Source organism: Sus scrofa, chromosome 15 (assembly GCF_054392235.1).
Source record: "Sus scrofa isolate SSC_HxYL_T2T_F1_AM1 chromosome 15, Sscrofa_HxYL_maternal_Yorkshire_Landrace_v2.0, whole genome shotgun sequence".
NCBI classification, from domain to species: Eukaryota; Metazoa; Chordata; class Mammalia; order Artiodactyla; family Suidae; genus Sus; species Sus scrofa.
This window is the reverse complement of record NC_139397.1, coordinates 22,957,327-22,974,404: the sequence shown is the minus strand read 5'-3', so window position 1 is coordinate 22,974,404 and position 17,078 is coordinate 22,957,327. Positions and strand designations below refer to the sequence as shown.

The window sequence follows — 17,078 nt, the reverse complement described above, 5'->3', positions numbered from 1 at the left end:
GCTAGTCAGATTGGTTTCCGCTGTGCCACAATAGGAACTCCAAGACACATTATATTAAAACTAGCAAAAGTCAATGACAATGATTTTTGAAGGCAGCCAGGGGAAAAAAAAGGATAGTAAAGTACAAAGGAAGCCCCTTTAAGCTATCAATAGATTTCTCATCAGAAACTCTCTAAGTCAGGAGAGAGTAGAATAACATACTCTATACTGAAAGGTTAATACTGTCAGTCAATAATACTCTATCTAGCAAAGTTATCCTTCAGATATGAAGAAGAAGAAATAAGACTTTCCCAGTCCAGCAAAAGATGAAGAAGTTCATCAACAGTAGATTGCCTTATAGGAAATATTGAAAGGAGCTCTTCTCAAAAAAAAAAAAAAAAAAAAAAAAAAAAAAAAAAAAAAGGCAAAATATACAAAATTTTGAGCAAGGTACTGAATAGACAGAATCAGAAAACTGAAACTATATCAGAATAGGTTTTTAAATGCTTTATTACAGTATAAAGGTTAAAAGAAAAAAGCCTTAAAAATTTAAGCCACTTCAATTTGGTGATACACTCACAAAATAAAAAGGGAAAATGTGGGGCAAATGAGAAAGACGTTAACAAAAAAAAGAACTATTTCATCTATGAGACACTTTATTCAAACCTCATGAGAACCACAAAACAAATCTAGAGCAGAGACACAAAACACAGAGAAAAATATCATAGAGAAATAAGAAACCCAAAATGGTTGACAGCAACAGAAGAAAAAATAAACAATGGATAAATAGAACAAACAGAAATCAAGAAAAAAATGACAATACCAAGTCCTCATTTATTAATAATCATCTAAATACAAATGAAGTAAATTCACCAATCAAAAGACCCAGAGTGGATAGATTGAAAAGAACAAGAACCAGGAGTTCCCTGGTGGCCTAGCATGTAAGAAGACTTCAATGTTGTCACTGCTGTAGCTCAGGGTTGATCCTTGGCATGCCACAGGTAGCCAAAATAAATAAATAAATTAATTAATTAATTAAAAGTTAATTTAAAAAAAAACAAGACCCAATTACATGCTGCCTCCAGGATACTCACCTCAGTCCTAAAGAGAAACAAAGGCTCAAAGTGAAAGGATGGACCAGAGTTCTGGTCATGGCTCAGTGGAAATGAATATGACTAGCATCCATGACACAGGTTCAATCCCTAGCCTTGCTCAATGGGTTAAGGATCCAGCATTGCCATGAGCTGTGGTGTGAGTCACAGCCATAGCTCAGATCTGGCATTGCTGTGGGTATGGTGTAGGCCAGCAGCTACAGTTCTGATTCAACCTCTAGTCTGAGAACCTCCATATGCTGTGGGTGTGGCCCTAAAAAGACAAAAAAAAAAAAGAACAGTGAAGGGATGGAGGATGATACTCCAAGTAAATGGCAGCCAAATAAAGTGGGCACAGCCATATTCATACAGGATAAAGTAGACTTTAGGCCAAAAAAGCTAATGAGAGACAGAGATGAGTATTATATTGTAATAATAAAGGAGAAAATTCATCAAGAGACATAATAGTTATTAAAACGTTTTTCTTTTTTGGCCACATCCACAGCATGAGGAAATTCTCAGGCCAGGGATTGAACCTGAACTGCAGCTATGACCTACGCCACAGCTGCAGCAACACTGGATCCTTAGCCTCCTGTGCCTGGCCAGGGATTAAACTGGTACTACTTAAGATACAAGCTGGATCATTAACCCACTGTGCCACAGCCAGAACTCTAATCATTATTAATATATATGTACCTAAAATAGGAGCTCCAATATATACATAAAACAATCATTAACAAAGCTAAAGGGAGAAATTAACAGTAATAGGAACTTCTCAAGTATAGACTGAATTTAGGATGAAAAACTAGGTTCAAGAATTTAAGAAGATTGAAATCATATCAACCATTTTTTCCTATCACAAATGACACTAGCAATTAACAAGAAGAAATCTGTAAAAATCACAAATTTGTGGAGACTTAACAACATGTTACTGAAAAACTACTGGGTCAATAAATAAGTCAAAAGAGCAACCAAAAGGTACCTAAGGATAAATGAAAATCAAAATATATCAAAATCTATGGAATGCAGCAAAAGTGGTTCTAAGAGGGAAGTGTATAGTAATACAGTTCTACTTCAAGAGACAAGAAAATTCTTAAAATAAACAATTCTTAAATAAACAATCTAATGTTACACCTAAAGGAACTAGAAAAAGAAGAACAAAGCCAAAATCAGTAGAAGGTAGGAAATAATAAAGACTATATTGGAAATAAATGAAATAAAAACTAAAAAGACAGTAGAAGAGATTAGTGAAACTAAGGGCCGGTTTTTTGAAAAAGATAGGTAAAATTGACAAACCTTGAGCTAAACTCAAGGAGAAAAGAAGAAAGATGATGCTGATAAATAAAATCAGAAATGAAAGAAGAGAACAATAGATATCACAAAATACAAAAGACTGTTAATATTGCCAACAAACTGGACAACGTAGAAGAAATGGAAAAATTATTAGAATCTTCCAAAACTGAATCACGAAAAAATAGAAAATCTGAATAGACCAATCATTTGTAAGTGGATTAAAACAGTATTCAACCACCCCTTCCCCCCAAAAAAACCCAAAACTCCAAGGCCAGATGGCTTCACAGGTGAATTCTACAAATATTTCAAAAAATATTTAATACATATACTTTATAAATTCTTCCAAAAAGTTGATGAAAAGGGTATGCTTCCTAACTCATTTTCTGAGGCCATCATTATCCTGATATTAAAACCAGTCAAGGAGAACACAAAAAGAGAAAATTACAGCCCAATATCTCTGATGAACATAGATAGAAATACCTTCAACAAAATATTAGTAAACTTAACCATATATTCAAAGGATCATACACCATGATAACGTGGCATTTATTCTAGGATGTATAGATGGTTCAACATCCATAAATTTATCATCAAAATTCAAAACATTAACCAAATGGGAGTCCCTGCTTTGTGATAGGTGGTGTCTCTGTAGCACCAGGACACAAGTTGAAACCCCAGCTTGACACAGTTGATTAAAGGATCTGGCACTGCTGCAGCTGCAGCATAGGCCACAACTGTGGCTTGAATCTGATCCCTGGCCCAGGATCTCCATATGTTGTGGGGCAGGCAAAAAAAGAAAAAAAAAAACTATTAACAGAATGAAGGATAAAAATTATACGTTCATCTCAACAGATGTGGAAAAACTATCTGACAAGAAAAAACTCTCAATAAAATGGGTATAGAAGACGTGTAACACATCATAATAGCCATATATGACAAACTCACAGCTATCATACTAAATGGTAAAAAATACTGAAAGCTACTCCTCTAATATTAGAAACAAGACAATGATGCCCACTCTCATCACTCTTATTCAACATAATACCAGAAGTTCTAGACAGAGAAACTTGGCAAGGAAAAGAAATAAAATGCATTCAAATTGGAAAGGAAGAAATAAAACTATCACTATTTGTGGATGACATGATTACATAAATAGAAAAACTTAAGGATTCCACATAAACCAACTACAAAAATAAAAAACCAATGCAGTAAAGTTGCAAAGCACAAATCAATATTGAAAAATCTGTTCTGTTTCTGCATAATAACAATGAGCCACCACAAAGAGCAATTAAGAAAACAATCTCAGAGTTCCCGCTGTAGTGCAGTGGATTAAGAATCTGAATGCAGTGGCTCAGGTTGCTGTAGAGACACAGGTTCAACTCCTGGCCTGGCACAGGGTGCATGGCCTGGCCTGGCACAGTGCAGCATTGCTGTAGCTGTGGTATAGTTTGCAGCTATGGCTCAGATTCAATCCCTAGCCCAGGATCTTTCATATGCCATGGATGTGACCCTAAAAAAAAATAAAAATAGAATTATAGCTTCACTTATGTAAGCTAACAGAGGCTCTATAAACATGTTATTATGTAATTCTAATGCTTCCTACAAATTAATGATGATATGCTAGGAATAGCTAAAAGTAATTTTAAATCATTTTATTGGGGTTTTAGTGACATATTAAAAGATGTACATATTTAATATATACAACTTAATGAGTTTAGGGATAAGCATACACCCATAATTATACAAAAAATATCTCATTTACAATCACAACAAAAAGAATAATATACCTAGGAATAAATATAACCAAATAGGTAAAAGATCTATTTACTGAAGACTACATGACATTGTTAAAAGAAATTGAACACATGAATAAATGGACATACTTTTCATGCTAATGGTTTGGAAGAATTAACATTGTTAAAAAATGTCCATATTACCTAAAGCAATCTATAGATTCAATACAATCCTTATCAAAATCTCAAGGATATTTTTTTTTCACAGAAATAGGACAAAAAGTCCTAAAATTAATATGAAACCACAAAAGACCCCAAAGAGACAAAGAAATCTGGAGAAAAAAGAACAAAGCTGGAGGTATCACACCCCTGATTTCAAACAATATTATAAAGCTATTGTAATCAAAACAGCATGATACTGGCACAAAAACAGTCACACAGATCAATGGACCAATAGAATTGAGAGCCCAAAAATAAATACACACATACAAAAAAGCAAAGAATATACAAATGCAGAAGGGATAGTCTCTTCAATAAATGATGTAAGGAAAATTGGACGGCCATGTTTGAAAGAATGAAACTAGACCTCTGTCTCACACCATACATAAAAGTCAAAATGGACTGAAACTTCAGTGTAAGACTCAACACCATAGAACTCCTAAAAGAAAACAGAGGAAGTATATAATCTTTGGTGGCAGTCTCAGTAATATCTTTCTGGACCTGTCTCTTCAGGCAAGGGAAACAAAAGCAAAAATAAACAAGTGAGATTACATCAAACTAAAAAGCTTCTTCACATCAACAGCAACCATGAACAAAATGAAAAGACAACCTACTGAATGGGACATTTATAAATCATTTATCTGATAAGGGCTAATATCCAAATAATATGAAACAGTCATTCAACTCAACAACAACAAACAACAACCCAGTCAAAAACATGAAGAGGACCTGAAGAGACATTTTTCCAAAGAAGACATACAAATGACCAATAGACACATAAAAAGATGTTCAAAAGCACTAATTATTAGGAAAAAGCATATCAAAACCACAGCATCACCTTATGCCCATTAGAATGACTATTAACTAAAATGCAAGAAATAAGAAGTACTGGAGAGAATGTGCAGGAAAGGGAACCCTTGCGCCCTGCTGGTGGGAGTGTAAATTGATGCAGCCACTATGGAAGACAATATGGATATTCCTAAAAAAATAAGAATAGAACTATTATATAATTCAACTAATCCATGTCTAGGCATTTATCTGAAGAAAGAGAAAACATCAATTCAAAAAGATATATGCACGCCTATGTTCATCAGAGCATTATTTACGACAGCCAAGATATGGAAACAACCTAAGTACCCATTATACATGAATAGATAAATATGTGGCATATATATATATATACACAAAGGAATACAACTCAGCCATAAAAAAAAATTTGCCATTTTCAACAACTTGGATGGACCTAGAAGGTATTATACTAAGCGAAATAAGTGAGATGGAGAAAGACAAATAACATGATTTCACTCATATGTGGAATATGAGAAACAACAAACTAAAAATCAAAACGAAGAAAGTAAACCAAACATAAACAAACATATGGATAAAGAGAGCAGAAAAGTAGTTACCAGAGGGGAAGGAGTGTGAATGAAGGACAAAATGGGTAAAAGAGGGTCAACTGTGTGGTAACGTATGGTAACTAAAGTTTTGGTGGCAAGCATACTGCAGTTTATACAGAGGCTGAAATATAATGTTGTACACATGAAACATGTTACAAACCAATGTTATCATAATAAAATTAGAAAAAAGAAAGAAAAATAAAAAGAAGAAAGAAAGAAAAAGAAAGAAAGAAAGAAAGAAAGAAAGAAAGAAAGAAAGAAAGAAAGAAAAAAAGAAAGAAAGAAAAGAAAGAAAAAGAAAGGGGAAGGAAAGAAAGAAAAAGTAATTTTTGCATTGTCTGTTCCCACTGCATTTTTCACAGTGGCAATGCTACTGTCCTGGAGTTAATGATGTCAATTTACTCATTACTCTGTTTTCTGTTTTACAGAAACCTCGAGGAGCCTCTCCTTATCAAGAGGATGATGACAGTGTTAGGCTTCAAGTCCCCTTCAAAGAGATTAAACCCAAAGCCTTTGGCCAAGACAAGAATTACCAAACCCTTATCATCATCCACTTGTCTCACTGAAATGCTCCTTTCTCTACCTTGAGAAACAGGGCCTAGCAGGCATAACATCAAGGAGGGACTCTCTGGGGAAATTTCCCTATAACCTTTCCCCCATGCCAATAAGGTATCCTGCAGGAAACCGATCAGAAGATCAAATATGCCCATTCAGAGACCAATCAACATTCAGCCCTTATCAACACTCAGCAGTGGGCTGGGATGGAAAGAATCAGGTCCCCGCTTAGGTCCACAGCATGGGGATATAAGATAAAGTCAATTAATTGTTAAAGCAGGGGCCAGTCCTTGGCACCAGAATGTTAGGGCATTGCATTATCCCTCAATCCCCACCTGCAGCACAACAAAGAATTGAGGCAGCAGGCTTCAGAGATGAAGGCAAGATCTCTAGGCAGAAGCACTGTGTTGGGATCCAGATGGCAGCCAGTGGGAACTAAAGGGAACCCCCATAAAGCAACAACGTCATAGGTAGAGATTTACAGCTTTTGTTGGGGTGCTTTAAGGGAGCATCACCCAATCTGTTTTCACACTGCTGCTGAGGGTAGGCTTGGAGCCAAATCAAATTCCTTGGAGTCAGATCAAATTCCCCAGAATGGAAGTGTGCAGCAGATTTATTTAAAGCAAAAGGTACGCTCTCAGGAAGAGGGGGCCACCCTGGGAGTAGGGACAGGCCTGCTTAAACAATTGACATTTTCTTATAGCCCCATGTTGTGGACCTGAATGGGGACCTGATTTTTCCAATCCTAGCCCACTGTTTCAGCATAAGGGCTGAATGTTGATTGGTCTCTGAATGAGGGCATATGGTCTCCTGCAGGGTACCTTATTTGCATGGGGGAAAGGTTATAGGGAAATTTCTGCAGAGAGTCCCTTGATGTTATTATGCCTGCTAGGTCAGGTTGCCCAAGGTGGGGGAAGGGGCATTACAATGAAACAGGTGGGGAGATGATAAGGGTCTGGTAATTCTTGTCTTGGCCAGAGGCTTTAGGTTTAATGAAGGGGACCTGAAGCCTAACATTAGCAGTAACAATCACTTTGAGAAAATCTCTGTTATTAAATAAACAGTAAAAGCAATACTACTACAAAATACTTTATTTGAAAGCAAATCCTTGCTCTACAGCGGGAGTTTTAAAATCTTTAATAGTCATTTACTAATTCATCATAGTTTCCTCTATTCAGGTGTGGTAACTCATTGAAATAGGGTCAGTAATATTAAAAGCATTTGTCTATTTCAAAATTATTTTAAAAACTCTTTGAAGCTCAGCTTAGATTCTTTTATCTATTTATTCTTTGAATACAGAGGAAAAAATAATTTTGTTAATTCTAGTTCTTCATGCAAACAATCAGACATTTGGGCAAATCAATACACAAACATATGTAATAGAAAATATTCAAGTTTACCTAGAGTACAACATAGAGATTGTCTTATATGCCTCTGTGAATTTAACAGTGAGGGAGAAATTTTGTTATAGAAATAAAATGGGGGTTACAGGAACTTTAGTTTATAAATTAACTTCAGCAATTGGCAAAATATTATTTACTTATAATAAGCCCTTGTTTTTTGTTTTTCTCAAAAACACCTGAAAATACTACATGTAAAGGATGGGAAAGTCGCTGCCTATTACTGGGGAATTTTTCTAAGAACCAGAATATATACTTCATAGGAAAGAGACAACAGATGATCTATTTAGCCTAGAGATTTACTGTTATGTTAATTTGCTTTGCTTTCCCTGTTAGATGTGAGGGAGAGGGAGAAGAGTGAAGAAAGTGGAGGAGAAGGAAAGAAGGTGAGAGAAAGGGAGTGCACAGGGGGGAAAGAATATGAAAGAAGAAAGAAGAAAAGTAGATGCTGCAAGAGAGAGAAAAGGCAGGGGAGGAGGATTAGGGAAAGAAGAGGGAGAGGAGAGGAGGGAAGGGGAAAAGGAGGAGGAGGGGAGAGAAGGGAAGACTAGGGTAGAAGACAGGGAGGGGGAGGAGAAGAGGGAGAAAAGAAAAGAGGCAGAGAAGAACAGAGGGGAGAATTGTGTATGTGTTCTCAGTTCTTTATATTTTTCCCTACCCATATAGAGATGATTCTGCATTTCTTGGCTTTCGACAGAAATTTCTTGACAAGAACCTCCTAACAGCTTTTGCAAAAGCTTATGTTGTATTAGTTAACCCCAAGGGGAAGGGGAAAGTGTGAAGGGTATGGGGCTGAGAAGGAAGAGGTAGAAGGGAAGAGACCAAAGGAAGCTAGGAAGCTGGCCCCAGAGTATCTGCTGGGAGTAAAACATCTGAGATATGTCCAATACTCCCTTGGAAGAAGAAGGAAGGAAAATCCCATTAATGACTCAGATTAAATTTCCCTCCACAGAAGTGAGTACCTAAAAAGTTTTTATTTAATTAGAAAAAAGATTCATGTGACAGTTTCTATGTAAGATAGGGGAGGGAAAATTACTTTCCCTCTACCTTATGAGTTCTTAGCCGGAATCCCTGTATGAAAGACAGATGAACAAGAGAAAACAAACAGAAGTTTATTAACATGAGTACCTCATGTATACATAGAAAATGCCCAGGGGAAAACAAAGTAACTCCCATAGATGGCTTAGAATTTAGGCTAAATTTCCACCTTAATAGGGAAAGGGAAGGGGGCATTGTATGCCATTCCTGGAAGGTAAAATACTTTTAGTAAGATGAGTGGGCCCTTAGAATTAAAGGTGAGAGATATGATACTTTGTGACAAGCTTTGTCTGTGTGCAGTACAGACTTCTAGTCTCTTCTGTGATAAGAATCTATCTTCGCTGGTTAGTGAAACTCCTGAGGAGGGGATTTATACCAACTGAGTTCCTTTTGGATTTGTCTTTTGGCAGGTAAGGGAAGTTCAGAGACAGACTCTCCCTGCATTTGCTGTTTTTCCAGTGCCAACAACTCAAAATAATAAACATAACCACAGTGACATGTTTTGTGGTGACATATCCTAAACTCCTACAGTCATATTTCTGGGTGACTCATTCTGCTACCTTTCACCACTCAAGTTGGAGACTGCTGTGTTTTTGTTTGTTTTGTTTTTATCAGTTCTTCCACACTGACCCCCAAAGTTTCTCTTTCACTTCTACAGAACACTTTTAATAGTCAGATCTGAATTGGCCACCAACCAGTGTTTTTGTCTTTAATCTCATGTTTGCTTTTACTTATTGAACATTCAGCATTAGAGCTTCATAGCTGGATCTGTATGCTTAGATTTTTACATAAACAATTTGCTACTCTAAATTTAGTTTGGTTAATAATACAGCAAGCACTTCCTGAATTCTACTTAATGCCAGGCACAGGCCCAGCCTGAAAAATAAAGTTCACAGTTTAAGAATTAGAAATTCCCTTCTATCCCCAGTCATCAATTGTGTTGAAGGGAATGGAGTCTTTCCTTTGGAAAAAAAAATCTATTTCAACAGGTATTTTCTTAGCTTCATTCATGGGCAGAGCTCTGGAGAAGATAAAATCAAATTTTCTGCAACTGAGATATATTCTAGGGGAGATGGCATACATGGAAATACAACAGACATCTCTGAATTGGTACAATTTACCTGGCAACATGTTTCTTCTTTCTGTTTCCAAAAAAGAAGAAATGGAAAATCACTCTGTATTTTCTTTTCCCTTCACAGCTGGCCCTGCAGTGGATCTTGCTTTCACCACTCCTCCTATACTTATTATCTCAAAATTCCTTTAAATTATTAGAGGCTTATATTAATGCTATAAAAATTTTATAATGGATAACTATGACATTCTCGGGTACAAGAAATATGCTTCTTTTTAACAAATGAATGAAAGCAACAAATTAAAATGAAAGATTTATTAAATATAAGAAATAAGATTATAGCTAAGACCTCCAATCAAGTGGCAATGTTACAGAATAGTTTTTTAAGGCAATATTTTGATGGAATGAACTTTAACAATATCAACAGATTTTAGAAAAAAGCAGTGTGGAAGCAATACTTTGATATGCCATCTATATCTTGACTGCTATATTTGTCTGTATCTGTCTTAGTTAAAGAACTATAATTCTACTAAGAAAAATGACACAGACTTCATCCTGAGTCCCACTTCTAAGATATTAGAAATTGGCAAACTGTTTAACAATTCTTATAGCACAAGGAATAAGCAAAACAGGAAAAAAACAAACTGAGACACTCTACTTGGATCAAAGTTTTACACTTCTAATTTAAGAAAACTGGGGAGGAGGCAAGATGGCGGAAGAGTAGGGGGACACACTCAACCTCTCCCACAAACACACACAAAAAAAACACATCTACAGGATACACGACTCACACAGAACAGCAACCAATCGCTGGCAGAAGAACCTAAGCTCCAATAACAGCAAGAATTACATGACATTACTAGGTAAAACAAGGGAAAAGAGGAGAGTGAGAGAAGGGGAATCCGAGCTGGATGGACACTCCTGAAAGGGAACTGCGGAGGAGAAAGAGATCGCAAACCCTGGAAAGTCACCTAGATCAACGGAAAATCAACTGAACTGGAGGAATCTCCAGAGGTAGAGAGGAGTGTAGCAGTAAGCTGGAGTTCTGAAAAGCAGAGTGAGAAACAAACAGATCATTTGAACTATGGGCACAGTCACCAAAAATTGAAATGCCTGGGGGGGGTGCTGGGCACTGAGACCTCGGCTCCAGAGGTTAGTCCCCGGGAAAGGGCTGGGGGGCGGAGTGGAGTGGAGACTGCTTGGGAGGTCTAGAAACCAGTCTGTCAAGTTTGATGGGGCAGAGACTGCCTGGGAGACTAGAAAGCAGAGCATCGCAAGGGGGAGGGAGAAATACACTAAGGGCAGAGAAGTGGAAAGCCACATCAGAGGGAACCTGGGAGAAGAGCCGGGTCTGTGCCCATGCTGCGGTGGGGAGAGAAGAAGGGCTGGGCCCCCATAGAATACTCCCCATGCCACAGTGAGCTTACCGGCCCACTAGCTATCAGAAAGCTGTGCTTCCCAGTGCATTCCCTCCCTCCCCTGACACCCCTTACGCATACACCAGACCTGAGGTTGCCTGCCTTCCAGGAGGGCTGGCTTCAACAATTGCTGGAAGCGACCACCACAGGGGCTGTCCCTGCCTGGGCCTGCTTGCCCTTCCCAGGGGCTACACCCCTGTGGAGCAGCACCAAACACCACCAGTCCCCGGGAAAAGGCCTGCAGCCCAGAAAAGCTAGAACAAACTTGGCCAGGCCGTGAAAAGATCTGCCTAATTCTTGGACAGTCCTTCTGAGTCAGGCTGCCCTGCGGAAGAGCCTCTTGGGTTTGCAGTGACCCAGGTAGCTGCTCCAGCCCTGTTGCACTCCCGTGGAACAGCTGCCTGGCACCTCCAGCCCCCTGAAAGAGCTCCACAGCCCAAAAACACCAGAGCAAGCTCTGCCCGGCCGAGTGAAATCTGCTCCCATCGTGGTGTGGATCTCCCAGTCCTGTCTGCCCTCAGGAAGTCCTCCTTTGCTTCAGAGAGGCCCTGTTAGCCCCGCCAACACTCCAGAAAAGCCACACTGCCTCAAAAAAGACTGACCAACAACGCCAGCCCTCAGGAAACATTCCACGGCAGTGACAAGGCAAACACTGCCCAGCCATGGAGAGTACAACTCCACCAGGAAAAAGAAAACAACAAGCAAGATGAAGAAGCTGAGAAACCACCCCCAGTTAAACCAACAGGAGAACTCACCTAAAGCAGTCAACAATGAAACAGATCTCTGCAGTCTGACAGACCTGGAGGCCAAAAGAGAAATAGTGAAAATACTGAAGGAATTAAGAGAAGATATGAACAGTAATGCAGATACCCTCAGAAAGGAACTAGAAAATATAAGGAGGAGCCAAGAAAAACTAGAAAATACATTTGCAGAGATATAAACAGAACTAAGGGCAGTAAAAACCAGCCAAGAAAAACTAGAAAATTCATTTGCAGAGATACAAACAGAACTAAGGGCAGTAAAAACCAGAACGAATAATGCAGAAGAACAAATTGGTGATATGGAAGATAGAATAATGGCAATCACCCAATCAGGTCAGCAGACAGAAAAACCTAATCAAAAAACATGAAAGCAATATAAGAGACCTATGGGATAATATAAAGCGGGCCAACCTACACATAATAGGAATTCCAGAAGGAGTAGAAAAAGATAAGGGGATGGAAAATATATTTGAAGAAATTATCGCTGGAAACTTCCCAAATCTAAGGGATACTGAGTTCAGGATACAGGAAGCACAGAGGGCCCCAAACAAGTTGAACCCAAATACACCCACACCAAGACACATTATAATAAAACTGGAAAAAGTTAGCGATAAAGAGAGGATCCTAAGGGCAGCAAGAGAAAAGCAGAATGTTACCTACAAGGGAACCCCCATAAGATTATCAGCTGATTTCTCTACGGAAACTCTACAGGCCAGGAGGGAATGGCAAGAGATATTTAAAGTGCTAAAAGGAAAAAATATGCAACCTAGAATACTCTGTCCAGCAAGAATATCATTTAAAATAGAAGGAGAAATAAAAAATGTTTTCCAACAAACAAACGCTAAAAGAATACAGCAATACAAAACCCAGGCTAAAAGAAATACTGAAAGGGCTTCTCTAAACCAAAAAGAAAGGAAGAAAAGAAAGGGAGGAAAAAGGAAAAAAAAAAAAATGAGGAAGAACTAAGATTGAGGAAACCACAATCAGAGAGCAGTCACTCAAATAAGCCAGCATACAGATTTAATCATGAACATGTCTCAAACAACATACATTTAAAAAGAAAAAAAAAGAGTCATCAAAATCATAAAATCTGGGCAAGGGATGTTAGGAAATAAATAGACCCTTTTTGTTTGTTTGTTTGTCTCTCTTCTTAATTTTAATATCGTGATGAAGTGTTTGAACCTACAGGACCATCAGTCTAAAACACACAATTATAGGAAGGGGTTAGCATACTTAAAAAACAGGGCAACCACAAGCCAAAACCAAATATTGCATTCGCAAAAAAATGAAAATAAAAAACACAAACCACTCAAACAGATAATAACCAGAGACCATCCAACCAAAAAGAGAAAGGAAGAATGGAGAACCATAGAATCAACTGGAACACGATGTTCAAAATGGCAATAAATAGTCATCTATCAATTATCACTTTAAATGTCAATGGACTGAATGCTCCAATCAAAAGACACAGAGTGGCTGAGTGGATAAAAAGGCAAAAACCTTCAATATGCTGCCTACAAGAAACTCAAATTAGGACAAAGGATACATATAGATTGAAAGCAAAGGGGTGGGAAAGAATATTTCATGCCAATAGACGTGACAGGAAAGCAGGAGTTGCAATACTCGTATCAGACAAAATAGACTTTAAAACAAAAGACATAAAGAAAGACAAAGAAGGACACTATTTAATGATTAAGGGATCCATCCAAGGAGAGGCTGTTACTATCGTCAACATATATGCCCCAAATACAGGAGCACCCCGATACATACAACAAATATTAACAGACATAAAGGGAGAAATCGATGGGAATAAGTCATAGTAGGAGACTTTAATACCCCACTCACGCCAATGGACAGATCCTCTAGACAGAAAACCAGTAAAACAATAGAGATCTTGAAGGAAACAATAGAAAAGTTAGACTTAATCGATATCTTCAGGACACTACATCCAAAAAAATCAGAATACACATTCTTCTCAAATGCACATCGAACATTCTCAAGAATCGACCACATATTGGGACACAAAGCGAACCTCAGCAAATTTAGGAGCATAGAAATTATCTCAAGTATCTTCTCTGACCACAATGCCATGAAAGTAGAAATCAACCATGGGAAAAGAAATGAGAAAAAACCTCCTACATGGAGATTAAACAACATGCTACTAAAAAACCAATGGGTCAATGAGGCAATCAAGAAGGAAATTAAAAACTACCTTGAAACAAATGACAATGAAGACACAACCTCTCAAAATCTATGGGATGCTGCGAAAGCAGTGCTCAGAGGGAAATTTATAGCAATACAGGCCTTTCTCAAAAAAGAAGAAAGATCCCAAATTGACAACTTAACCCTCCACCTAAATGAATTAGAAAAAAGAAGAACAAAAAAGACCTAAAGTCAGCAGAAGGAAGGAAATTATAAAGATCAAAGAAGAAATCAATAAAATAGAGATTCAAAAACAATAGAGAAAATTAATAAAACTAAGAGCTGGTTTTTTGAAAAGGTAAACCAAATTGACAAACCCCTGGCCAGCCTCACTAAAAAGAGGAGAGAAAGAACTCAAATAACCAAAATTCTAAATGAAAAAGGAGAAATCACAACGGATACTGCAGAAATACAAAAAACCATAAGAGAATACTATGAACAACTATATGCCAATAAGTTTGACAATCTGGAAGAAATGGACAACTTTCTAGAATCTTACAGCCTGCCAAAACTGAATCAAGAAGAAACAGACCAACTGAACAGACTGATCACTAGAAATGAAATTGAAGAGGTCATAAAAACACTCCCTACTAATAAAAGTCCAGGACCAGATGGCTTCACAGGCAAATTCTACCAAACCTATAAAGAGGAACTGGTGCCCATCCTCCTTAAACTCTTTCAAAAGGTTGAAGAAGAAGGAACACTCCCAAAGACATTCTAGGATGCCACCATCACCCTCATTCCAAAACCAGACAGAGATACCACCAAAAAAGAAAACTATCGGCCAATATCTTTGACGAATATGGATGCAAAAATTCTCAACAAAATCTTAGCCAACCGAATCCAGCAGCATATCAAAAACATCCTACACCATGACCAGGTAGGGTTCATCCCAGATTCACAAGGGGGTTCAACATACGCAAATCAATCAACGTCATACACCACATTCGCAAAAGAAAAGTCAAAAAACATATGATCATCTCAATAGTCACAGAAAAAGTATTTGACAAAGTCCAACATCCATTCCTGATCAAGACCCTCGCCAAAGTGGGTATAGAGGGAACATTCCTGAACATAATCAAAGCCATTTATGACAAACCCACACAAATATAATACTCACTGGGGAAAAACTGAAAGCCTTCTCACTCAAATCTGGAACAAGACAGGGATGCCCACTCTCACCACTGCTCTTCAACATAGTTTTGGAAGTCCTAGCCACAGCAATTAGACAATCAAAAGAAATAAAAGGCATCCATATAGGAAGAGAGGAGATAAAACCGTCTCTTTACGCAGATGACCTGATACTATACATAGAAAACCTTAAGGACTCGACCCCAAAACTCCTTGAACTGATTAATAAATTCAGCAAAGTAGCAGGCTATGAGATGAACATTCAGAAGTCAGATGCATTTCTGTATACCAGCAATGAAACAGTAGAAAAGGAATACAATAATACGATACCTTTTAAAATTGCACCTCACAACATCAAATACCTCGAAATACACCTGACCAAGGAGGTAAAGGACTGATATGCTGAGAACTATAAAACTATAATCAAAGAAATCAAAGAAGATATAAAGAAATGGAAAGATATTCCATGTTCATGGGTTGGAAAATTCAATACTGTAAAAATGGCCATACTACCCAAAGCAAGCTACAGATTCAATGCAGTCCCTATCAAATGACCCAGGACATTTTTCACAGAACTAGAACAAACAATCCAAACATTTATATGGAACCACACAAGACCCAGAATCGCCAAAGCAATCCTGAGAAACAAAAACCAAGCAGGAGGCATAACTCTCCCAGACTTCAACAAATACTACAAAGCCACAGTCATCAAAACAGTGTGGTACTGCTATCAAAACAGACAGACAGACAGACAGACCAATGGAACAGAATAGAGAACCCGGAAATAAACCCTGACACCTATGGTCAATTAATCTTTGACAAGGGAGGCAAGAACATCAAATGGGAAAAAGACAGTCTATTCAGCAAGCATTGCTGGGAAACCTGGACAGCTGCATGCAAAGCAATGAAACAAGAACACACCCTCACACCATGCACAAAAATAAACTCAAAATGGCTGAAAGGCTTAAATATAAGACAGGACACCATCAAACTCCTAGACGAGAACATAGGCAAAACACTCTCTGACCTCAACATCATGAAATATTTCCTCAGGTCAGTCTCCCAAAGCATTAGAAATAAGAGCAAAAATAAACCCATGGGACCTCATCAAACTGAAAAGCTTTTGCACAGAAAGGGAAACCCAAAAGAAACCAAAAAGACAACTTTCAGAATCGGAGAAAATAGTTTCAAATGATGCAACCGACAAGGGCTTAATCTCTAGAATATATAAGCAACTTATACAACTCAACAGCAAAAAAGCCCATCAACCAATGGAAAAATGGGCAAAAGACCCGAATAGACTGTTCTCCAAGGAAGCTATACAGATGGCCAGCAAACACATGAAAAAATGCTCAACATCGCTGATCATAAGAGAAATGCAAATCAAAACTACCATGAGATACCACCTCACACCAGTCAGAATGGCCCTCATTAATAAGTCCACAAATAACAAGTGCTGGAGGGGGTGTGGAGAAAAGGGAACCCTCCTGCACTGTTGGTGGGAATGTAAACTGGTACAGCCACTATGGAGAACAGTTTGGAGATACCTTAGAAATCTATACATAGACCTTCCATATGACCCCGCAGTCCCACTCTTGGGCATCTATCCGGACAAAGCTCTACTTAAAAGAGACAGTGCACCCGCATGTTCATTGCAGCACTTTTCACAATAGCCAGGACATGGAAACAACCCAAATGTCCATCGACAGATGATTGGATTAGGAAGGTGTGGTGTATATGTACACAATGGAATACTACTCAGCCATAAAAAAGAACAAAATAATGCCAT

At 38.0% G+C, this 17,078-nt stretch overlaps 1 long non-coding RNA gene across 1 annotated transcript in view; it reads right to left on the bottom strand.

Moving 5' to 3' along the window:
* LOC110257033 (uncharacterized) overlaps positions 1 to 12,057 on the bottom strand; it is a 499,783-nt gene extending 487,726 nt beyond the window's left edge. Inside the window, exon 1 of the long non-coding RNA XR_002339189.2 lies at positions 11,951 to 12,057. This is a non-coding gene — a long non-coding RNA (uncharacterized LOC110257033). The remainder of the gene's footprint in view (positions 1 to 11,950) is intronic.
* Positions 12,058 to 17,078: the final 5,021 nt, after the last annotated feature.